General features: G+C 43.4%; 1 protein-coding gene across 12 annotated transcripts in view; it reads left to right on the top strand.

Annotated features, from left to right (window-relative positions):
- The window catches only part of SERGEF (secretion regulating guanine nucleotide exchange factor), a 656,301-nt gene that overhangs the window by 171,030 nt on the left and 459,249 nt on the right, over positions 1–26,022 (top strand). The window lies entirely within an intron of this gene.

Raw genomic sequence — 26,022 nt, 5'->3', positions numbered from 1 at the left:
GCAAGGGGCCTGGCCATGTGCATAACCCCCATTACGCGCCAAAGTGCCGGGCCCAGATAAAGGGGCGGGGAGGGGCAGTGGGGAGGGGTTGGGCTGGAGGCGGCCAGTCCAGCGGCCATTTGCCACTGCACCGGGGAAGTTAAGCCAGCGCGCAAGTGGCTACTGCTCCGTTGGAATAACCAACCAGTGCGGCGCCGCACGCTTATCCTAACCCGTTGCATTTACACGTTTTTTACGTCTAAAGTTTAATGCCTATGATCATTATCAGCGCCACATTGCTGGGAACCAAGGGTGAGATCAAAGTTACTACAGAAGTATGAGACCTGGGGATTTGCCTGATTTACAGCTCTCAATGAAAGCTCACGATCAGGATGTATGGTTGAAGCACATTCTAGTTGCCCATGATTTTCGTCACACTCCATTGCTCTAAACGCTATGGACTGCTTAAATGTCCTTTATGTAGGCCTTCCCAAAAATTGTCATCTTGTCCTTCAAAGGCTGGAAAACCGCTGAGTGACCGTGTTTCTCCAGAGCTTGCAGAATTGCAGTGGTTGCCAGTGGAACAAACTTGCAACAGTAGTCAAAGTCCTTATGGAAGATGGTCCCCATTATTTAAAAGATTTTTTTTACAGCCATACTGCCTGAAGTGTTCTTTATACTCAACTTAGAGGATACTCCTCATGAGTACTCCTTCCAGTAGAGAGATTTATTTGTGTTTCACCCGGCAACGGGCATTCTCTGTAATTGGGCCCATACTAGGTAATTCAATTGCATTAGAAATCCAGGAAATTTCAGAGTACTGCACCTTTAGGAAGTCGCTTAAGGCTCATTATATGCTGTAACAGTTTTTATTTGTGACTTCTTGTCTTACTGATTTTCTGTGTTGTAAGCTGTAATTCTCCGTGAACTGCTTGTGCCAGGATATGTTGGAATATCAAAAATGTTTAAATACAATTAAATCCAGGGAGCAAGCAGGCCTTCTCTCTGCCCTATCAACGTGTATCTATGATATTTTGGTGATTTAGATTCTAAGGATGGAAATATAGTTCCCTATCTATACTGGTTTCGTCCATAGTCTCCAACTGACACTGTCTGCATTAGTTTTCAAAGTAGAATCATATTTTTTTTCCTTTTGCAATGCGGATCACTTCATGAAATTGGGCTGCAATCACTAAACCCTTTTTCCCCAAAACACATTTGAGGTGAAAATGCCATTCTACCTCGTCCCATGCCTTCCCTCTCTGAATGCTTTTTATATTGAAGATCTTTGGTTTTAAATCTGTAAACTCAGTAGTATGTTTTCAATAGGCTAGCGGATTCTAAGAAAGCATCCTCAAAGCACAAGATGCTATTGTGGGTTATGGAAGGCATGCTTCTTTGGCAGAGTAGGCCCCAGTCAGCTGCAGATGCAGGAGCACCCTGGAAGAGCCATGTGTTGTGCTAACAACATGCTTCCAACATCAGTGACAGCGTTACAAAGCGGCGTTTGTAGTCCTGCGTCGGCTGATCAGTCCCTCGGGACTCAGCTGGCTTTCGTAGAGAAGGCATCAGAAATTCTCTCTGATTACTATTTTTTTTTTTTTTTTGATGCTACAGTACTTCTGTGCTTGGAAGATGCTTTGACATCGCGGTACGGGGAGTTTGTTTTGAGCAAGAAAGCCTCGTCTGCCAGTCCATTGCTTTATTTATTATACATGAAAAATCCCACTGAGACTAGACGAACCTCCTTTGTAAAGGATTCCTGGCAGAGCAGCATGATATCCTGTCCCAGTACAGAGTTCACAGAAAAAGAATCTGAGAATATACATGTACTGCAACCTCGACTATACCTGGATCCATCATGCAGCCAAAAGTTCTTGAACGACACATTTTTCTTCAATTGAATTTATTTCATTTTTTAAAGCAATAATTAGTGGGAAAAATGTCATCTCACTTTAAGGCTATCAGAAAAGTTAGGCACGTGGCGGGGTAAGAAAGAGGCAGATTTCATGCTCTGGTTGTAAACCGGCTGCTCTAGCCTGTGAAGTTTGTCAAACAAAAACAAATCATGTGTATTTATGACTCACTTTTCCATTAAAAATGCTCAAAATGAGATACAACAAATCAGCAATAAAACATCATCATAATATAAAAAGAGTGGATAGGGAGGGTAATTTCCAGAGCTATTTCTGGGGGTAAAAGAGTGTACCTCCCACTGACCAGGGCTCTCCGTCACGAGTAAAAGTATGCAGGTGGGGGTCTGTGCGCGCGTACCTTTGGCGGCAGTGGGGCCAGGCATTTTTGTGGGCGGAGTTGGGAATTATGTGCGCACTTTGGCGTTTTCAAAAGCACGTGCACAATTTTTCTCTGAAAACTCTCCGCGGAAATTAGCAGGTGTAAAACGTGCGCGGGTAGTTTTCAAAGGGGAGGGACACGTGCGGGAGGCAGCTGGTGCAGAGCGTGAACCCGGAAGCGTGTGCGGTGATTTCAGCGTGACCTCACTGTGCATGCTTTACCTCACGTGAGCCACCCATGCACCGAAGGCAGGCAGTGTTCAAAAGGCATTTTGATCCAGGCAAACACAGGTTAACCCATGCGTGAACCTTTCTAAAGAAGTGTTCATGTGGAATTGCCATACAGGTGCAGTACAAGTTACTCACAGAATTATAAATAAAACCTGTTTCTTGTTCTTTTGTGCAGGGAAAGATTATGTCTTTTAGGTTGTCTCATAATTAGCTACCCTTCTTTCCTCTGTATACACACATAATGTTGACTTTCTGCCAAATAGATGATGCAGCAGAGCCTGTTTATGTCGGCTTGCAAAAAAAAAACAAAAAACAAAACAGAAGCCCAGAGTAAAATGACGTTCTAACATGCATCGTTACAAAGTCAAAGGAAGGAGAAAGCACGGATCTGTGACACTGCCGCATCTGCTGGCAGTGCCCTGCATGTGACAACTGCATTGGTACTGGGAGCAGCTTGAAATGATCCCCTAAGCAGAACGGTATGGGACAGATTCGGGAAGCTTGACGGTTTTACTGGAATCCGATTGATCCGGGCAGCAGATAGGATGTCAGCTGTGACACTCCTTTCAGTATGGCTGCTCGCTGGAAGGAGAGAAGTCCCAGTGGAGTTAAAGTACTGTGCTTAAAATAAATTCACATTCGGTTCCTCGTAGCTGACAGCGCTAATTAATGTAAAGTAGGATGCTGTTACCGCTCGCATGGGGAAGAACACCTTGGGAGCATGGACAGATGTTCTGTTGAGTGCATTATGCTTAAAAGTATGCATTCTTGCAAAAACTTAAATCTAGAGTTTTCTATTCATCATTTTTATATTGGGTTCATCACAACAATATTCACTATCTAGGACAATGCACATTAAAGGTTTTCATGCAGACTATTTGAATTAATTGTTTAAGCCAATGGATTACATATGCATTTAAAAAAAATAAGAAACTCAGGAAAAATAGCCTATAAAATTATGGTTATATTATAAACTAACTATCCATTTAAAAAAAAAAAAAAAAAAAAAAGATGTGCTCTTGGTCTTTAGAACTGTAGGAAATTCATCTCTTCATTGCCAATACACTTACGAGTACATTTTAAAAGGCCCACACGCGTAAGATTGGGAGAGTTATGTGCGTGGCCGGGCCTTGTGCACGCCGCACGCATTTTACAAAGGCTGGCCACGCGCGTAACCCCTGTTACACGCTGAAGTGTTGGGCGCAAAGAAAGTGGCGGGCTGGGAGCGTGGTCCGGGCCGGCCAGGACAGAGCCATTTGACGCCGTCCTGGGGAAGTGCATGCCGGCGGGCGTGTGGAGATTACTTGTGCTCCGGAGGCGCAGTAAGTAAGAAAATAAAAAATTTGCGGATAGTTAGTGTAGGTTTAGGGGGCGGGGGAGGAGAGGGGAAGAGGGAGGGAGGTTAGGGTTAGGGAACTGGGCACTGGCCGATTGTGTCACTGTGCGTAGGTCGTAAAATTCCCCACCCCCCCCCCCCCCCGTGCGAGCAAGTCGCAGGCCGCCTGCACATGCACGTGCGAATTTTAAAATCTGGCGCGCGTGTGGCTATCGGATTTTATAACATGCGTGTGCTGGTGGTCGCATGTTATAAAATTGGCGCATCCATGTGCATGTGCCGAGAACCGTGCGCAGATGAACACGCGCGCACGGGCCTTAGAGAAAAGAGTGCATCCTCCCTGAATCAGTTCCAGGTTGGCAAAAGGTGATGTGTGATGTATGCGGCAAGAAACTTTTGTATTTTTGGAAGTCTTCCTGTGTTCTGGAAGCTATTCTAGGAAGTGTTTAAGATGACTTACGATTTCTGACACAGAGTAATCTTGTAGGATATTTCATTCGGTGTGGTGATTCTTTTTGCAAAGGTTTACTGACTGAATCGGATTTTTGCAGTGGAATACTGTTTTCTAAGTGATTTTACCATTTTAGGCCTAGATTTACCAACATCACAGGGCTCTCTGAATCCCACGGTAACAGGGGACGGGGGGGGGGGGGCGCTCCTGCGATAGCTGGCAGTGATCGCACCTCTGCAGTGCGATCGCTGCCGGCGTCGCGCCAAATACACCATAAAAGGTGTAGTTATTCAGCGCGAAACTGACAGTGATAAAGGTGCTTACCTTTCACCGTCAGTGCAATCTTCACGGCGTCATCCCCGGTGCCGCCCCGACTTCTCCTCTTCCGGGGCTGACGCCGCCCCGACTCCACCCCCATTGGTATTGCAAGCGATAAGGGACTTTTCGCGTGCGATCCACTTGGTAAATGACCCCTTTAGTTTGTTGGCAGAAGAGCTCACTGAAGGAACCAGCTTTGGTGCAAAAACAAGAGATGGCAGTGACAGAACTTATGTCATCATCCTGTGACTGACAACAACAAAAGAAAAATATGGAATTCAGATGGTTTTTTTTTGTTTTGTTTTGTTTTTTAAGCAAAATGCTATTTGAAAAAGTTCAGTACTGGGGAAGGACAAAAGATCAAACACTGGTGACAAGTTAACCTTACAATAAATCCATAGTGGGTCAGTGCATTCTCCACACTTTTCAGCTTTATTTGGGTGAATAGCAGAAATTTTCAACTTTCTCATATTCCAGGTGTTGTAAAAGGGAATCTTTGGGAGATGTTGGGCTGAGAAAAATACATTTACCACAACTTAAAAAAAGATATTGGAGATATGCAGTTACCATAGACACTATGAGGTGCATATTCAAAAGCATTTAACCAGCTAACTCAGTAGTTAGCCAGCTAAATAAATATTTGGACATATATCTGGCTAAATTCTAGCCTCCTAATAAGTTAGGAGCTTATAAATTAGCCGACTAAGTAAGCGGCATCCCAAGGACGTAACTGGGAGGGAGTTAGCCGGCTAACTCTGAATATTGGACTAGCTAAGTCTGATTGTGCCAAAGATCTGTCCTAACGTTAGGCATCTGTAGTTAGCCAGCTAACTTTAATATAGTCGGCTATATTCCATAGTGTGGTTTCACTATTGAATATACCTCCAAAGTTAGCTGGCTAACTTTGCTAGCTGGACTGTGTCTGAATATGGGCCTCTATATTACTGCCCTCTGCTCTTTCCCAGAACTGACCCAAAAAAGGTTATCCATCCACATGCCTGTGCATGTTCTATTCACTTCCTTGAGGCCACCACCCAAAAATACATCCCTGCCTCTTTTGCCATGTAGCTCCCACTATGTTTTGAAGGAGAAAATATGTTTCAGATTATATTTTTCTCCCAAGAAAAAGTAAATGGGGATTGGGTTGTGCTACCTTCCGTCTCTTTACTCTTTCATCTTCCATTTACATGGAGTGTGAAGGAAGTGCCAGGGCGGAGATCTGAAAGATACCACTTTGGCAGCCCCTTTTTCAATGCTTTTAAAGAGGTGATGCCACTGTTTCTGCCAGAAATTTTATGGTACTCAGCTTTTTAACAGTGCTTTGGCAAACCCCATCTATTTCATCACCAGCATATCACCCTCAGGAAATATATATGATGCCCCCCCCATCTCTTTCATACTTGAATTTCACATTCTGTCCTATCCTATATACCCACACTGTACACATGCATTCATCCTCTCGCACTGATTTCCATAAATCATGCCCACACCACTCGCTCTGTCAGAGAAGACATAAGAAACAACATTTAAAATATTTTCTAAGTTTATTTTTCTGATTTTGTGGGGGAGGAGGAAAGTCTATTTTTTTTTTTTTTGCACATGCTTTACTTGATTATATATCTGACAAATGTGCATTATCCCTGCACTTTGGTGAAACACTGGGAGGTGAATAGGGCTTCCTATCAAATAGATCACTTCCTCAAAGTGGGTGATGGCTAAGATCCTAGGGTCCTCACAGGCGTAGATTGTACGAAGGCATCCTTCCCTGTATGAGGATCTGGCTACTGAGGCTGCCTTGTGACGCAAGATGAAACTCTCCTGTGAGGTAGATGAGCTTTCATTTCTCGTTACCCCTATCCTCCTCCTTTTGTGTCGGTGTGTTTAGTGCTCCTGTGAGCTGTGGCTTATATCTTCTTCTCCCTTCCACTGACACTCTTTGTGACTTTGGGCAGATCGGTTTATCTCCTGGTATTTGAGGGAGTCATTTACTCTGCTGTGATATTTTATTTGCAGGAGGGGCAAAATATTGCAGGGGGCGTTCCTTTGATATTTGGCCCCTCCTTGGAAACAAATTGCAACAATCGCTCCCCAATAATTTTTTTTACGGAAAAATACTGTGAGAAAAATATCACAGGAAAAGGGGCAAAAAATGCGCGATGGCAGCACCACGTTGCCTGGGACTGCCATTGTCTTGAAGGACCATGCAACCCCTCCCCCAACAATGCGATTAAATAGTCCCCCCGGGGGGTCTGCATATTACCTTGCCTAGCCCCCACAGCTTTGATGGTAATTTTCCATAAAGTCTCAACAATAGATACTTAATTGCAAGAAGAATGAATAATATAATGTTCAAAGGGACTTCTGAGGATAAAGTAGTGCTTTACCTACAGAAACGGCCCTTTAGAGAACTGTGTAACCGATATGCATTTAAATGATATGCTTACACACTGTGAGGTGCATGTGTCAAAATCGGGAGCTGCGTGCGCTTGTAAGATGTGTGCGCTCAGCAGACTGTAAATGCTGCCTACGTGCGCGTGCATCCATACATGGATATCTTCACTATAATTCAAAAAGGGGCGTGGTTTGAACAGGGCATGGGCATTCCTGGGCAGGACTAAGAGATAAGTGCATAAATACTTACGTGTCTCCGGCGGGTGCCCAGCTCCAGTACCGCGTGAGTTTACTTTTGCAATGGAGGAGGTGTAAATTTAAAAACAAAAACCAGCCATCCCTGAGGGTTTTAAAGGGTCTGGGGTAATTGGGGGGGGGGGGGAGAATGCAGGATATTAGAAGGGGGGGGGGGTTGTTGGAGGACCTAGCTCTAAACTGGGTGAGCAGGTGGACGAATTGGTGAAACCGGCCATGGCGTGGACACGCACTGGTTATAAAATTCCCCCACTTGCCTGGCTCATACCCGGATGTGCGCGGTGTGTACGCCTAATTCACATATACGCGCGCCGCTGGCTATTTTATAACATGCACGCATATTATAAAATAGCCGTGTCTCTGGGCACACACCGATAAACACGCTTCAGTGTGTGCCCGCGTGCCGCTTTGAAAGTTACCATCTGTATGTGCATACTCCCACATGTACAGGGGAGAGGGGTGGGGTTGGGAACTGTACACATACCTTTTGATTTTAATATGCACATAAATTCTCTCAGTAAAACAATGTGCAACTGTGTGCACATAGTTTATATGGGATCATTTTGAAAGAGCACTTTTGCATGCAAGTCCTTTTGAAAGTAGGTGTAGGTTATGCACATATTTGCAAGCCAACTTAAGCATGACTTTACAAAACTACCCCCACAGTGCTTTCTTAAGATAACCTTTTAGTTAAAAATCTGTATTTCCCTATTATTGTGCATGCAAGAGAGAAAAGAAAGATGGGTGAAGTGTTGCATTTATAATGACACATGTTTGATAGAGACAAAAATGCATAGAAAGACTGAACAATTGATTGGAGGTAGCAGAATATAAGAATGTATCTTTAAATAAATAAATAAAGAAAGGCACCAAGGCCCAGCTAAGTCTCCCCATTTCCTTTAGCTGCTGCAGTATTGAAGACCCTGCTTGATTCCTGCTTTAACCTTACATCCCCATCCCTGGGGATCCTTGGTTTTCTTGAATTCGGTAACTGTTTTCCTCCCCGCAACTTCTGCTGGGAGACCGTTCCAGGCACGTGCCACGTTTTTTCTTTGCTCTTCTTCTGCATTCTTCGCTGTTATGAAAACCGTTGCTACTCACCAAAGCTGATTTTCTGTATAGTTGGTCAGCTCTTACCTAATTGTGTACAACAGCCATGATGATGAATCCTTTTTCATAGTGGGAGGGTGGGAGAGGCCTCCAAAAGTGAAGGACTCCTACGCAGAAAGCTCAACTTACCTGATAACATAACGGCGTAGGTTAAATCTGCAGCTTCATCTTTCAGAACTAATTCTTTGAAGAGCTCTGTTGTTTAGGTCTCACCAGTTTAAAGGTGCCTAGCAACACACATTAAAATAAATCTCATCAGAAGATTGCATGAGCCATTGGTGATGAGGAACATTAGAAATGTGCATTGAAGAAAGCATCTCTTTAAACATTGTAGCTTTAAACCCTCCATATATAGCATGTGTTGAGTACAATAATCATCAGAGCTTTGTTTTTATGAGGCATGGAGGGCCTCATGCAACAAACGTTTGGATTGCCTCAGAGTGAGGCCACTGCATTGAAAAAATTTTTTTTTTTTTGAAGAACAATATTCTGTTAACTTTAATGGACTCCTTCATCCATCATGGCTGGGAAAAAAAATCAGTTGGTGGCCACGTTTGAAGAAATGCTGCTGTAGGGTAGGTGAAGTACCTATTAAATGTTAAGTCAGGAGTCATCCTCTCCTTGTAGGTATCAGTCCCAACAAGCATTGTAAGGAAAAGAAAAGATATCATTTGTTTGGATATATTGGTGGAAGCAGTAATGGCCTTGGTGTTTAATAGTTATTATCCATTTCTGCCAAACTTAACTAGAGCCTTTGAGTCCATTATATGCGCTACCTTGTTTTTGTGGAGGGCACTGCATAATTAATCCAGCAATTTTTAATTATTTTGAAATGTTATTAGCTGGAAGTTTCTGATAATGGAAACGAGTAAAAATGTTCTTTGACATAGATTGTTTCGGTTTTTTTTTAACTTTATATTTATGATAGACTTTCAAATAAAATTAGCAGGAATATCCTACTCAGAGAAATACATAAAGGAAAGCAATATGTAGCATGATATTTAAGGTGACAAATAATCGATTCCGTTTACATTAGAAGATTAGATACATAAGAGACTAAACAAGAGTAAAATCTAAAGAAATGGCATAGACAGAAACCTGGACTAAATATAAATAGAGAACTATTTCCATCGTTGGTTCCTTCCACCACTATAGGATTAAGTCCAGTGAGTTTCTTAGAATCTAGGAAAAACCTAAGATGGTAACTTTTAAACAGCCACGTGGGTGCACATGTATGTGTATATGGCAGCTCGCCCGAATGGTCGTGGCCATTTTATAGCATACACACACGTATGATATAAAATTGGCTGTATGCACGCACATGTGTGTGCAATTTTTGTACGGATGCGCGCTTGTGTGTGCATATTTCAGCTCTACCTCATAAGTAGGGGGATTTTATTAGATACACACACCGACACAATTACCAGTTTCCCCAGCCTGTTCCCAGTTCACCCAGGTAAGGCTCCCAACTTCCTAATCCCCCCCTAGCTAAATAGCATCCCTTTTCCCCTCTTAGCTCCGCCCTTCAAACCCGCCATTCATAGCAGAAGCAAAGTTACGTGGTAGGGGACTCCAGCGCGTGCTTATGCACATAAATACGCGCATACTTGAGGTTACAGACCCGGAACACCCATGCCCCACCCAGACTCTGCCCACACCCCGCCCTCGGGAGATAGGTGCGTGCTCATACGCCTTGTAAAATCCACACAGCGCGCGCCAGCCCAAGACTCACCCATAGCTCCCAACTTTGCCGCACGTAAGGCTTTTAAAATCTACCTGTAAGCTGGTTAGGGACAAAGAAGCATACATTGCCCCATGCGCACAAGTGTCTTAGCACATAGCTAAGAGACTCCTGAGTTACTTTAGCCAGATCTGGGAGAACTCAGATTCTTTGTCCCAGGAATAGACTGAACTTTCCAAAGTACAGACTCACTATCACACTTAAGTCCTCTTCAAAGAGAAAAGAAACCATGAGGTTGGCTTCTTCCATTTTCTTTCAGCGAGGACCTTTCCAGCATAGTAGTTAGATCCAAACAGGCCACTATAATCTGGACTGGCCCATGTTCCTCCATCTGGCCACCCACACTTCTTCACAGGAGGCAAAGATTTTGGTGGAATATTTAAGATTTCAAACAAATATTTCTTAAAGATATCTCTAGGTGAGGTGCCAAGTATCTTGGTGAGTTTAGAAACGTAAGGTGCAAATCTCTAGTGAAGTAACTCCTACTTTTGTGGTGCCACTGAGCCTCATCACTTGCCAGAGCATCGTCCACCAAACTCACATTTTCTCCAATGTTTCCAACCTCCCTTTAATTGTTGAGAACTGGATTCATGGTCCTATGTCTGTACAATCCAAAATAACACTAATCCTAGCATGTTACAAATATTGTGCCACCGGAGTACTCCAAAATGTACACTAATAAAGAAATGAAATTGTAGTATGTAGGACCTTAATATAAAGGGCTAGAAGCATCACAATTAGCTTTCTCAGCAGCACACATAAGTTGCAAGTGCCCATTCATGTATAATCAAAACATTTTTTAAAATGTCACCACATTCCTATTTTGTGCAAGAGAATTAACGTCAGACGAACATTAATATTATGGTTTTAACCAATGCATGATGGAGAGCATGCTGCAAGTAGCCTCCATTAGCCAAGGTGCATCTTCCTAAAGCTTCTTTTGTTATTTACCCCTTTCACTACTTCTATTTACTGTATTTTATATAATTACTATAACATTCTTTTAAGTAATTATTTTTTCTGATGCGCATAATTAAAGTGTTCCATTCAGTAATCAGAATTCAGATGTTAGTGTACTTGATTTTCTGTTCCCTGTCTTGCAAGGATATTGTTATTATTATGAAGCTTATTCTACGAGACTCCGAAACAGAAATCCTTGGCCGATTAGAGTACATTATTGGGGCATTGGGAATTCCTAGAGCTTTCAACATGGCACAAGATTGCTCTTTCGGTTGGTCCTGCCATGTAGTCACATCATCTGACATTGTCAATCTGGGTCCCTGTTTAAAGATTCTCCTTTTTGGCATCTATATAGGAGCCTATGTTGTTTGACAGGAATTTGTGAGTTTGTGCAAAACTGACCGCTGAACAAAATGGGAGAACTATATGACTTTCCTTTAAATATGAATTCAAAAGTGTACTGTAGTGTAACAAGCAGAGCATATTCATAGTATATTGTCATGCTAAAAGAGTTACTCCTGACATGTTTTCTATCTGCTCGTCACCTACACATCATATGTGGGCCTCCATGTGTTGAGAGTTCATATGCATGGGCTCTTTTCTCTTAACATAACAATAATTAGCTTTTCAGTCCACAAATCAATAAAAAGTGTTTCCTGAGCAGGCCACCTGACTCATGGCAGAGTCTAGATCTCTGTGCATTTCTGTGCCAGTGAGACAGCACAAACGCTATGCAAATACCTATTTAGTAGAAGCCAGAATGAGCAATCCAGAAACAATTCTGGGAAGTAGTAGGTCAAGGTTGTACAACACAGGCGGAGTATGGCTCATGGCCATTTATAGTGTGGTTTAGACTCCACATTAGAGCGCTTGGCAGGAAATCTCCATTCTGAACAGCATCTTCTGCAACACTTCAGATATAATTTGAAACCGTAGCAGACTCAGTTTCCTTTTGCTGATGCATTCCCCATAGTCAGCATTTGTGACAGCAGATTTGAAACATGCATGCCTCTGTTTAGTGCAAGTATAAGATATTATTTGTACAGGCTGTGCATCCTATATGGCATCTTGCTAGGTAGCACAAAAGAATAAGGTTTTATGGATACTGAATAAAGAGCAGTACATTCATCAGTGAATACTTCTTATTACCCAATGTGCAATAAATCATTGCACCATACGGGGAATACCCATAATGCTCTGGTGCCAATTCCTTTTATCTCAGACACCATTTAGTTTGAATCATTGATCCCCAAGGTGATTTTTTTTTTCTTGTCAAGTTTGCAAATTATATCCCAAATCAGTACGCAAAATCAATATGCCAGTAAGCAAACTAAAACTACTACTTTATACATTAGCATAAAGGCTTGTACACTGATTTTGGATTCAGTTTTCAAAGTCTGCACAAAACAGTAATCTTTGTAGGGTTCAGTGATTCAAGCTAAATTGTGTCTGAGAAAAAACGAATTGGCACCAGAGCATTTCATCTTATGTAGGTAATGACTACCAAGCAAGAATGTTCCTTATTTTTTAGGATTCATATTTTTCAAGGACAATTTTTTTTTCATCTTTCTTTAGAATACTGCCTAAGTTGAATTGATGAAGAAGGTCATTACTAGGGTCAGCCTAGATTGTTCCTTTTCATCCTCTTGACTCATGTTAAGTAGATGAATTCTGCACAATAAGAGCTACAACTGTACTATTTAGATGTGTATGAAACTGCTATTTCATTTTTCAGTAAGCTTCCAGGATGAATTAAAAAATTGCTGTATCAGAGAACGCGCGCATGTGTCGTTAAGGGACTTCAGATGGTGTCATTGCCGTGTTCAGACAAATAACTAAAGTGACATATGGAGGCTTGCAGCAAACAGTTTAAATCCCGGCGATGCCACGGTTGGGCGATCTCTATGTGCGGGAGCTGATCCCTTATTCCTCTTCATAGCTGAGGGTAATGTATTACCTTTTCCTTAGCCTGCTGCTTAGTATTGATCACCAGCCGTCGCAGCTGCAGGCTGTCATCCTGCTTTATGGGGCATATCAGGGATGCCAGAGTCAGTGACCTGTATTTTGAAGCCTCCCATTAGTTGGGACCTATGACTTTGCTGCCTTCAGCGCTGCTATTGACTCAGTTTTGTAGCGCAGTAAATACTTGAATAGCCTCAAAATAATAACAGTAATAAGCAGTGTCATCAGTTTAAACTATAATATCTACAGTACCTGAATAGCCAAATATTAAATAAATAAAAATAATTATTTTCTACACTACACCACTCTACAACATAAATATCTTGCTTACAGTCTCTTTCACAAGAGCTTACAGCCTGAGTACAAGGAGATTAAGAGGCTGATTCACTGAAGTGCACTAAGTCTTAGCAATAAGTAGACCCCATAAGAAATTGAAAGATCAAGGTATGCATCACATAGTAGATGATGGCAGAAAAAGACCAATCGGCCATCCAGTCTGCCCACTTCTTCGTGCTCACACTGCAAGGATATATCCTAGATTCCATCCATAGAGTGTGATTGCTTGTAAAACATCTCTCTCTATCCAGGATAGCTTTTGTCATCTTCCTCAGGCAGCTTAGCATATAAAAACCCAGGGGCTGATTTTAAATGTTACGCGCACGCTACCCGGCGTGCACAAATGTACACTCGATTTTATAACATGCATGCTGCTGCACGCATGTTATAAAATCCAGGGTCGGCACACGCATGCACTTGTGCACCTTGCACGCGCCGAGCCCAAGAGGAGCCCCGATGGTTTTCCCCGTTCCATCCAAGGCCGCTCCGAAATCGGAGCGGCCTTGGAGGGAACTTTTTTATTGATCCCACCTTTCCCTCCCTTCCCCTATCTAACCCACCCCCCCAGCCCTAACTAAATCCCCCCTTACCTTTTTTTCAGGAGTTACGCCTGCTGGCCGGCTGCCAGCGCACCATGCCCTGGCACAGGCCGCCATGTCGGAGCACTCAGGACCGCCGCCACCACGCCCCTGGCCCACCGTCACATCCCTGGACCGCCCGTTTTGGAAAGCCCCGGGACATACACGTGTCCCAGGGCTTGCACACGCCACCGAGCCTATGCAAAATAGGCTCGGCATGTGCAGAGGTAGGTTTTCGGAGGTTACGCGCATATCCCTTTGAAAATCTACCCCCCACTGTTTAGTGCATACTTCACACCCCTTCTTCTAATGTCTAGTCACAAAGATTTTATATAATCAGAACAGCTACCAATGCTAAATTGACTGTTGGCTGAACATTTGGCCTCCTGCACAGCTTTCCAGACAGTCCCAACTATCGGGCCGATACAGTACAGTGCGCTCCACCGGAGCGCACTGTTAGCCCGGGTTTGGACGCACGTTTTCGATGCGCTAGCTTTACCCCTTATACAGTAAGGGGTAATAGCGCGTCGGAAATGCGCGTCCAACCCCCCCCGAAACTAATAGCGCCCGCAACATGCAAATGCATGTTGATGGCCCTGTTAGTTATTCCCGTGCAATACAGAAAGTAACGCCTGCCCGAAGGCTGGCGTTAATTTCTGCTGGCACCGGGAAAGTGTACAGAAAAGCAGAAAAAACTGCTTTTCTGTACACCCTCCGACTTAATATCATAGCAATATTAAGTCGGAGGCCCCAAAATTAAAAAAAAATCAAAAATTAAAAAAAAAAAAAAAAATTTCAATTGGCCGGCGCCCACGGGTCAGAAGACGAACACTCAATTTAGCCGGCGTCCGTTTTCCGAACCTGTGGCTGTCAGTGGGCTCGAGAACAGACACCGGAAAAATTGAGCGTCGGCTGTCAAACCCGCTGACAGCCACCGCTCCTGTCAAAAAGGAGGCGCAAGGGACGCGCTAGTGTCCCTAGCGCCTCTTTTTACCGCAGGCCCTAATTTGCATCTTCTTCCCCCTTGAATTGCGAGCACAGGAGGGTGGCCTGTGCGCTCGCCCGCTCTCCCGCGACTTTTACTGAATCGGCCTTTATGTGAGCACTTGTATTTCCACTAGGATTTCTAGTTATTACAGAACTTACAGTCTGCCGGACAGTCCTGGATGCTAGTTAATTCTATTATTGCAGTCTGCCAGACAGAATAGCTGCTTAGTTATACTCTAGTCTTCAAGATTTACAGCACTGAGGTCAACCACTAGACAACATGTCACAGAAAAGGTGGGAGAAACAAATGTAGGGGGTGGGGAATCTTTTGTCTTCATGGGCCATAAACTAGTCGGGTTTGCAAGATAACCCCTGAGAATATGCATGAGAGATTTGCATACAGCAAGTATGCATACAAATCTATTTCGTGCATATTCATTAGGGATATCCTGAAAACTCAACCAGCTTGTGGCTCTCAAGAACCCTAGTTCTCAACCCCCTTAAGTAACAGAATTCAAGAAGGCAGTCTAAGCGCAGAGGATCCCTAGTTGTGAAAGGAGTGAGGGGAAAGACAGAGATCAACTGAGGTCTATAGTATTGCACCAGGAATGAAATTGGGCAGACTAGGTGGACCCTTATGGTCCTTATATGCTGTCATATTGTCTGTTTCTCTGTTTCAACTCCCATTGTGCAAAGCCTGCTATTTAAAATGCATTCTCTGGGGCAGACTTTCAAAGGCTACGCGCGTAACCCGAGAAAATCTGCCCCTGCGCGCGCCGAGCCTATTTTGCATAGGCTCGGCGATGTGGGCAAGCCCTGGGATGAGCGTATGTCCCAGGGCTTGCAAAACCGCGTGACGGCGGTTCGGGGGCGTGGCCGGGGCATGGCGGCGGTCCGGGGGCGGGGTAGAGTGCTCCGGCACAGCGGCCTGTGCCGGGGCATGGTGAGCCGGCAGCCTGCCGGCACACGCAAGTTACGCCTGCGTGTGTGTTATCAAATAGGGCGTAGATTTTAAGACATGGCCCTCTGTGTAAGAAAAGCTCCAGTTGCAGCAGTAATTTCTCCCTTGCTCCATGTGAGAGTCTTGATGTGCCCATGCTCCCAGGGGGAAGGGATATTCATGTGAGGACAGCAGGCCTGATTCTTTGTCATTCTGCCTAATGCTTTTAAGAAGCTGAACTGTAAGTCTGTGGCTGAAAGATGGCCATGCTGCACTATAACAAGAACTCCTCCTATAAAGAGAACCAGGAAGGGTTTTTCTCCAGGGAAGCTGGGTTTTATTTTAGCAGCATTTTTATTGTTGTTCTCAAAGGCAAGAGCAAGCTTGTTCTTGTAGACTCGGGAACTTTGTGCGTTTCATAGGCATGAAAAAGAAAAAAGCATGAAAGAGAATGATAAACTGGAAAACTGTATATATAGAAAGGACAAAGAGGAGGGCACTGCAGGGAGACCTAATTGATCTAATCATATAATATGTTCTCCACCCAACCATGTGTGCTTTGTCTGAACGTTGTTCCCCTTAGTTACCAATTCAGCATGGATTAACCAAATTTAACTGTACGTCCAGTTAGGAGGGAAGATTTAATTTCACTTTGGGGCTGTACTGAGTGGTAACTGCCGTAATGCATGGATAAATTGTGGTATTTCAAATACCGTATGTTTTCTTCCCGGAATCCCAGAGCAACTCGGGTTTTAAAATGATTTGCAAATGCATGGAAATCAGCTCATTATTGGTGGAGCCTATGCAAATCAAATAACATGGCTCCCCTCAAAATTCATAAGTTGTGTTATTTGATTTAAAGCTACACCTCAGTAGGTCTAGGTAACTCTCCCCTGGGACTATCAGATCGTTAACATATATCCCGATGCCCTAAAGCTAGTCCCCTGAAAGATCCCGAATGGCCTGCAGTCTGCCTCTCCTCTGGTGGAGCAAAAACCCCTGAGGATCTCAGGGAACCTCTTTTCTCATCTCCTGCCCCTTGAGGTAGCCAAAGTGTAAAAAGTTTCCAGGCCCCATTCCCCAGCCCCATCCTCCATCCCCATCCCCAATTCCAAACCCCACTCGCATGAAGTTTAAAAAAAAAACAAACAAAAAAAAAAAAGAGTCACTCCTACCTTCCGACCCATCCAACCAGCACCTCGTGTTCCATGATGGTCCAGTGGAGCACCCCCCAGGTGTCCAAGCTCAGCATCTCCATTTTAAAACTGGTGCCGTTCGGCTGCAGATGTACGTTGGCCCCGCCAGTTATGTAGCTCTGCGTTCGACCCTGCTGATGTGATCAGTATAAGCCCAAGGTTGCGCGCGCTTCTGTGCATCAGGACAGTTCGGGCCTTTGCTGATCACGTCGGCAGGGACGTGTGCATTGCTATTGTGTTCTTTCCTTAAAAAAAAGAAAAAGCTGGCAAACCCCCCCCAAAAAACCCACCACCAGTTCCCCTGCTTTCTCTTGCTCCCATCTGAGTCGGCTGACTCCAAGGGGTCAGGGAAGGGAGTTCCAGCGAGCAGCGCACTATCAACATCTGATCTTACTTTTTTTTTTTTATTATCGCCACAAACCTGGAAGACGGGTCTATGATGATTTAAAAAACAAACAAATAAACCAACAATTAAGTAAAGTCTTATAAAACTCTGCAGCGAGGATACTAACTGGCGCACATAAGCAAGATCATATTACGCCAATCTTAATAGAGCTACATTGGTTACCCATTGACAAACGGGTCCAATACAAAACTTTATGTATTTTACATAAAGCGATCCACAGAGAACAGGTTGAATGGCTAAATGCATCTATACGGCTTCATACACCACAATGAAACTTAAGATCAGCAAATAAAGGGGTTATTAGCCATACCATCACTGTCTTCAGCCAGATTAACTTCCGTAAGAGATAGAGCAATATCCCTTGCAGGGCCAAAGATATGGAACACACTCCTGGCAGAATTAAGATTAGAAACTAAACTTACAGAGTTTAGGAAAATGCTTAAAACATGGCTATTTAATCAAGCTTTTAAGGAGGGCATAGGCTAACTGAACTTAGCCTCATCTTTCCCACACATTCTACAAACGCCTGACTTGTGCTATAACAAACTGGATTCTTACGTCTTTTAATGTGGTTTTAGATTTATTTTATTTTGTTCAGTGTTATTTGAGATTGTAAAGTTAAAATACTGAATTTTATGTTTGAATTTTATTTAACTGATCTTTTATTATTCCTGTATTTATTGTGATTTTATGGTTAACGTAATTGCTGTAAACCGATGTGACGGTTTTTTCAAACACCGGTATAAAAAAACCCAACAAATAAATAAAAATAAATAAATAAAAAAGTAAGATGAGTAGTTCTTGGTAACAGCTGATGCCAGGGCCGGCAGGAAAGAGGCTTACGTTTGTTTGACTGGCACCTTGAGGTCCTAGAGAACAGCCTTTCTCCTCCCCCCCCCCCCCCCCGCACCGGACATATTTAAAGCAATAGGGCCCGGCCCCTCTTAAAGAGACAAGCAAGCAAGAAATGCGTTGTTGCATGTTATTTCCCCTTCTCCCCTTCTTCTCCTCCCTCACCCCTACCCCCAGCTGGAGCTCTGAGGGGCACTCTACACCCCTACCCTGGGTGCAGGCAACTGCTACTAATGTGGCCCATTGTCATAAAAATAAAAAGTTCACCCCTTCTGCAGTGATGGGCCAATGCAATACTATGCACTGCGGGCAATGCACGGCTCAATGCGCATTTTGGACGAGCATCCATAACCCCCGATGCAAAACGGAGGTTAGCATGTGCAATTGGGTGTGTAGCTAATAGTGCTCATCACAAGTAAATTCATGTTGATGAGCATTATTAGCTATTCTCCCCCCCCACAATGCAAAAAAAAAAAAAATGTACGCCTGACATGCACATCTCTACTCTCCAAAATTAACGCTTGCCCAGAGCAGGGGCTAATTTTTGAGGAACCCAAAAAGTGTACAGAAAAGCTACATTTATAGCAGAATGATAAGGGGCAGGGGCGATTCTGGGCAGCCGGCCGCATCACGGCATGCAGCTTCTCCCGCCGCACTGCGGCTGCGCCACACACTATTGCCCCCATAGCGCCATGGGAAAAGGTGTAGTTATTTCCTGCTGGCAGCGCTGCCGGGCCATAATACTGCCCAAATCCCGCCCACACTCCTCCCCTTCCCCTAATTTGCATGGCATCACCGCGATACGGCCATTATCGCTTACAGTAGGGCCTTATTTATTTTTATGGATCCTCAGCATTTGGAAACCTTTATTTCTGATAAGCGAGTTGAATAGCTTTATTTGAAATTTAGAATGTGGTGGTGTTTAATCAGATTCATAGAATTCTCTCTTTCGTTGTCTATTTTCCTATTTTTGTTCCCTGGCCCCTCCTTTTTCCTTTATTTTAATAAGGACTATTGGGTTTAAAATGTATGGTTTAATGTTTACCTGTAATTCGATATTTTGATATTTCCCTTTAGCTGTTGTACAATGAAAAATGCAATAAAATATAAATTGGAGAAAAAATTAAATCTTATATTTGAGCTACTTTCTTTAATATATCCTCCGGTGCGCGTGTGAGAAGCCCTGCTATATGTGGGATTTTACCGTCTCCATGATTTCCAAACGCAACCCAAGCACTGATGCACACAATGCAAAACTATACTACAGCGATTCCTGTCTCAAAGTGTTCATTGAGCTAAATCTCTTGAGCAGGGAGGGGAGGGAGAGTTAAAAAGAAAACTGAAAGGGGCTGCTTGATTTAATGCCTTGTTCCTCTAGCTGAAAGCATTCCCATGTACTCACTTGTCTGTAGTGCAATGGATGCTGAGTCTGAAAGGATGCAGGAAGGGACCTGCAAGCAGTTTATATGATAAATTCATGCCAGCAGATCCTGAGCCTTCTGATGTATTTTTCAGTCGTGCTGTAAGATTTACATTGCGCTATATAATCGTGCAATCGTGGGCATATAACATAAGAATACAGGACGTGAAGCAGTGCATGGCATGACGGGTCACGGGGGAGAGTAAGGGATAAAATATAATGAATTGGAGTGTGGCCGGATGAGAATCCTCCTGGCCACAGAGGGCTTAACAGTGTAAGAAAACAAAAAGATCTCTGTTGAATGGCAGAATAAAACCACTAAAATACAGAGCTTTCAAATACACATCAATTTACCTTTTCAAAGACCTCTCTGTCAAGCAATTATATTAATGTATTCAACCTATACGTGCAATGAGCCAGGTATTCAGGGAATATTTTGTATTTGTAAGTTTTTCTCTATGCAAAGGTCTGCTTTCTAAGGAGTTTACAGTTGCCTTCTTGAGAACGCCCTGGTGGTTTCCTTTGCGGATACTGAAATGCGTTGCTGTACAAAGCCGTGAGCATGCTCGGCAGCGAGTGGGTTAATTTGCTTCACCTTCTGCCAAGGAAGCCTGCAGTTCGGTGAGGTTGCAGCCAGCGGTAAAGCTGCATAATTCAATTTACAGCGGTGACCAAAGTGAGGCTATTTTTAGCAGTAAAAATAGGTCAGGGGATGCAGCAGTGCAGACTGATAAATGAAGCGTCTTCCCCGTCACCCGAGGGGCTTGTTTCCTCTTATTATACGGTGTCTCCATGGAGGTGAGAGCAGATGAATCGCATTCAGTCATGTGGTCAGTGCTAGAATTTATCAGTGGGAAACAGTCACAGGCAAAACACAGGCGTTTCTTCTGCAACAAGGATTCTAGATAAACAACTGCTGGGGAGAGGAAGGTGGCTCATATTAGAAAACTGGATCATTTTGATTTACAATTGGACAACTTTGTTGAAGATCCATCCATCCGCTGTACAGTACAAAATCATTTACAAGCATCCATGCACTGTGGGGATATTCTATAGGCTACGGTATTGAGATTTCCTGTGCCCGCAGTAATGCATCATCCTACCCTCCAAATTCAGTTAGTACTGGTGGCTTTTGTGCAGCTGTGGTTGTGGTAAATGTCACTTTGTCAGATAAAGCATGTGGAATCTGGCTAATATACCCCCATTTCTGCAAAGACTTGAATTCATATTGCTCAGATAGATTTCAGTGCATTTCCTATGTGTTAGTTTAAACTCGGGGTGTCATTTCTCTAAATCATTTTGGGATGGGTATTTTTTTTTTTCCCAGAAAGGAACAATTGACAGCATCAGTTTAAAAATAACCTATAGTGCCTTAAGAATACCCTCGTGCTATTTGTTTCTCTGCAAGGTCCTAAGAAATACTGAATAAAAAAGCCCAAGGTTGTATTTTCCTTTTCTATGCTGCTAGCGGGAAATGTCTTCTGTTTAAAATGTCTACTACAATACCAGTTCATAGTACAAGGCACACATTGCTTGTGATTGATGCTGTATATTTAATGAGTAATTGTCGCAGTAACTAGACTGGAAATTGCCACTTGACATTTTCTTCACTTCCACTTTATTGGAGCTGCTGTGCCATGAATAATATTTGTAAGAGCTCAGCTCATTCACATTTTTCAGTAACTTTTTAGGTGAGGCTATGAATGTGTATGTTGTGTGAGATTATGACTACACTTATGTTTGTAAAGGTTAACCTGAACTTGGGCAATGGTGAAAGTCAGGCAAAATGTCAATAACTGCCTGGAGGTGCTTATTTAACTCTTGCCGATGCCTTACCGATACTGGATCATAGCACATAAGAACTGAAAATAATGAACGTAGGCCAGAAGGCAGGCCGAGGACCTGTAGAGGTACAGGCACAACACTGGAGGGCCTGCAGAGAAGGAAGTAATCCCCAGTGATCCAGTAGAAGCAGCCAACATAAGGAATAATTGGCTCATATGTTACAGGTATCTCGGTTCTTCAAATACTGTTGTGACCTGGCTGCCAAAGGCATCACATGCAGTGGTTTGACAGCTTTTAACTTTGCAAAACCGATTAGTTTGGCCATTCCCTTTCATGCCCTTTACTTCCTCATTGGAAGAGTTCCTGCTTTTTTTCATCTCTAGGAGTTGATTTCAGAGGGCCTGCCAAGAGTGCTGGCTCTTAACTCTGCAGTATCTGCTACTTGTTACAAAATTAAAATCTGCACAAGTATTGCAGGAATGCAAGCCCTGCCTAAGTGAATGAAAACGAGCAGCTTGAAGAAGAGAGCAGGAGGATCAGCAAGCCAAGAAGAAAACAGCTGGAAAGCTATGAGTACAAATGCTCGTAGTCTAGGCAGTAAAGTTCCAGATGTGCACACCCTAGTGGTGGAGATGGACTTAGATATTGCCGCTGTTATAGAAACGGATACGGCTATACTGGGCTGTAAGAAGAATATTCATGAAAGAGCTGTTGTCTGTTTCAAAGCAGAATATTAATTTCATCCATTGAACCAGATTAGGACAAGTTGGCCATACACTGTATATTGCCATGAACATTTATTCCTCAATGTTTAATTGTCTTACATGTTGCAGGCGCCAAGAAAGCTGAACCGGCATCCTGGTATCAAACAGGTGGAAATTCATTTCCATTTCTATCCCCGATTAAAATTTTAATTAGCAGCCTTTCAGGATGTCTGCAGGACAGCTCTTCAGGGATGAGCGATCTAGAAACTCTGTTGCTAGCTGATGGTGACATTTCCATAGCAACGCAACTTTTTTTTTCCCCTCCTCTCAAGGAGCCAGACCTTGCCTGCCTCATCTTCTGCCAAGGGTACTGGGCTCAGAAAAATTGTTACCTGTTCATTTCAGCACTCGGAATCTTACCACACTGAAGAGGGTCAAAAAGAAAAAAACCAGAGGGAGAAGAGAAATAGGTAAAACTGGTCTGTGTTATTTAGGAGAGTTGTAGGTGGATCCTTGGCTGGTGGCAGATGACCACGCCCCTGAGGGGAGGATCCTGAGAGGGACCACCGGTCAGGCTCAGAGTTTGGAGACAGACACACACTACTGAACCACCAGAGGTGGCAGTAGTGAGCTGGAATTCCCGGCTGGGCTGTAGTCCCTCAGATACTGGAACAGCGATCCCTGGAGGCTGAGCTGTAGAGAAACTGAATATAGTGAGTAGGCAGGGTATGCAGAGTTCATGTACCGAACCTGATGATAACACTCACACAATGTCTCATAGAAGCCCAGGAGCTGGAATGGATTAGGCCCTCGAGGAGCGAGTACCTGGTTCCAGGGAAAGCTCTGAGAGAGCGATGGTAACTCACTGATGTAGTTGGCAGTGATGACTTCCAGGCAGAAGAGAATACGGAGCAAGTCTGGGAACAAGGACCCTCGAGGAGCGAGTACCGGTTCCAGACTGTCACCTGAAAAACAAAGGAGAGCGCGAGGCACCCGAGGAGCGGGTACCCCTGGTAAGTCCGAGGAGGGCAGAGAAGCTTAGGTAGAGTAACCCGAACCCTTGCTAACTCGATCTGTTAGCAAATTCTAAGACCTTATATATCCATCGCGGGTGACGACATCTCAGGGGGACGCCCCTGAGGTTCGCACTATTGCCGGTACTTTAGTCGGGGCTGCGCACACCTAGGCCTCCAGGAGACATAGCGGGTTGCGGCGTCTAGCCGGTCCGGGGAAGCCAGAGGACTTTGGCAGAAGGACGCTGCGGCAGCCAATCTTCCCGCGGGCGAAGAGGGAGTCGCCAAAGAGGTAAGGAGGGCGGAGAGAGGGCGTCGGGAACCGACGGACACAACAGTCTGGAAGGGACCTCAAGAGATTTTCTATAACCTAACATTTGATTTATATCCTGACTTTCTAGGAAAAAAGCTTCCCGAAGTGGCTAACAACAAGTAGATCAGCAATTACAATTCAATACATAAAGCAAATAAAACAATGCACAAAATTAAATAAAAACAATAAAAAAAATATTTAGACTAAAATAACCATTGCAAATACTTAATATCCATAAAGATAAATATAACAAACCCCAATATAACTTAAATCCTAAGCAAAACTGACGTTGCCATTGTTAACAAAAGTTCTTACATAATCGTCATACTTTTCCGCGTCCAAGCCACTCTGGAAGGGCGCCTACATCTCGATAGAGTGCCTGAAGTGTTTGGCTTCCAGAAGAGGAGTTACTGTGTCCGAAACCACCTCAGATGTTTGCTCAATGTGCGAAAAAGCCTCCAGTGACAAAGCACTTCGGTAACTTGTTCCAACGATTAACTAGCCTTTGAGTTAGAGCTTCTGATGTAGCAGGCTGGGAAACTGTGAGTCAAAACTGAAAGGCTGCCACTTTCTTTAAACAATTGCTTGCTTAAATATTGTCCTATTTATGAAATTATGATGTAGAGGTTTTTTCCCCCCTTTCGCTCTCTTCCTTTTCTGTTATCTTCCCATCTCCTCCTTTGTTTCACTAAAAGTAACCCGGGAGAGGGAGATTCACACTTCACCCTTTATTTTTACTCTGCTACCCCCGGGGTGAGCAGTGATGCCACAAATTCGTATTTCTGGCAGAATTTTGAGTCAACTCTGTTAAGGTGCAATTGGCAATAATGTGCAATGCACGGAGCTGCAGGCCCATTCTGGTTCCCCGTTCCACGACTTGCTGTGCAGTTTGGATCAGGTCCTGGTGAGTGTAATGCTGCGGGGAGCTTGCAGGGGGAGCTTATTTATTGCTCTTCCTTTGGAGTCGAATATGTGGCCTGGCGGAGAAATGCAGCTACTTCTGTACCTGCAAAAGCCGATACAAAGTATCGCAGCGATAGCAAAATGAAATCTTCGCATGTTACTTCCACTCCCCCCTATCCCTTTTTTCATATACTTTTATCTGAACTATGTAAAAATTTTGATTATTGCCCTCTGCATCTCCCTGTGCCTAAACTAACATTCTAAGCTCTGGGCGCTGTGGGGGCAGTTTTCAGAAGATCAGGGTGACTGATTTATCCATCCAAACTCTGGCTAGGCTAAACTGATTTTCAGCCAAACCTAGCTGGCCTGGTTTTCAACTGAAAGCAAAAGCAACATGAATGAGATCGGTCATAATAATGAAGGGAAAACTTTAATAAATTACAAATTCCAAATGTGTGTACCCTTGCCCAACTCAGGCCGAGTTTTGCCCTAACATTGGGCTGCGTCAGGGGCTCATTAGGATGGTAACAAGATGAAAGAGCAAGAAAGTGAACTCCAACGGTGGCTCTGTGCTAAGCAAATTGATACTGGTTCTTGCACTTAAGTTTTACATCGAGCCTGTAACCAAGGAACTTCACAAACCGAGAAGGTCACCATTCATTTCGGTGACCACCTCGGTTTGTGAAGTACCTTGGTTATGGGCACGATGTAAAAATTCTGTGAATGCCACGCATACCGCTTTGATTAAGTGCAAGAAACAGTATCAATTTGCTTAGCAAGATATTGCACAGATCCACTGTTCTGACCACATACAGATTGAAGAGATCAGAAAGTATAAGCAGAAACGTGCTAAGAAGAACTGAACTGGAACCCACAACAAGCCAGCCTCTGTATGCAGAGCAACAATGGAAAAAATAGAAACATTACCATTCTTCATAAAACAGTAAATAAAATCAAGAAATATAAGACATTAATCATAATAGTAAAGTCATATTCATAAAAAGAATATTTCAAACCAGTTAATGAATAGAATATAAAAAATTTCCCAAACAACTCAAAAAGAATGTAAAAAATCTGATGAATAAAAAATCCAATTAAAAAATGTTCTATTCCCCCCTCAAAAAAAAAAATTTCAAAAAAGCAGAATCATTAAATTATACCCAATAATTAAAACTAATAAGGATTTAAAAATCTGCTCTCCATACCTGGGATGTGATTTCCAGTCACCCTGAGATTGTCGTGGATTGGGGCGGTAGGGCCACACAAATTTTATCTTCTCTCTCACACACATACGCACAATAACGCATTCATTCTCTCACACACTCCCTCTCTCTTAAATACACAGGCTACCTCTCCCTCACAGATACCATTATGTGTAAAAAATCTTGAAAATATGGTACGCCAACAAAATATTAGGATTATTAATTTTCCTAAGAAGAAGATGACCTCCCCTGTAGAGATGTTACGTAAATATTTTATGAAAAATCTATCTATTGCTGAAAGTTTGCTTCCTCCTATATCGAAAGCTTCTTATGTTCCAGTGAGTCAGACATTCAAGTGA

The sequence above is a fragment of the Rhinatrema bivittatum genome, chromosome 17 (genome assembly GCF_901001135.1).
Source record: "Rhinatrema bivittatum chromosome 17, aRhiBiv1.1, whole genome shotgun sequence".
Lineage (NCBI taxonomy): Eukaryota > Metazoa > Chordata > Amphibia > Gymnophiona > Rhinatrematidae > Rhinatrema > Rhinatrema bivittatum.
This window is presented reverse-complemented; position numbering and strand designations above follow the sequence as displayed.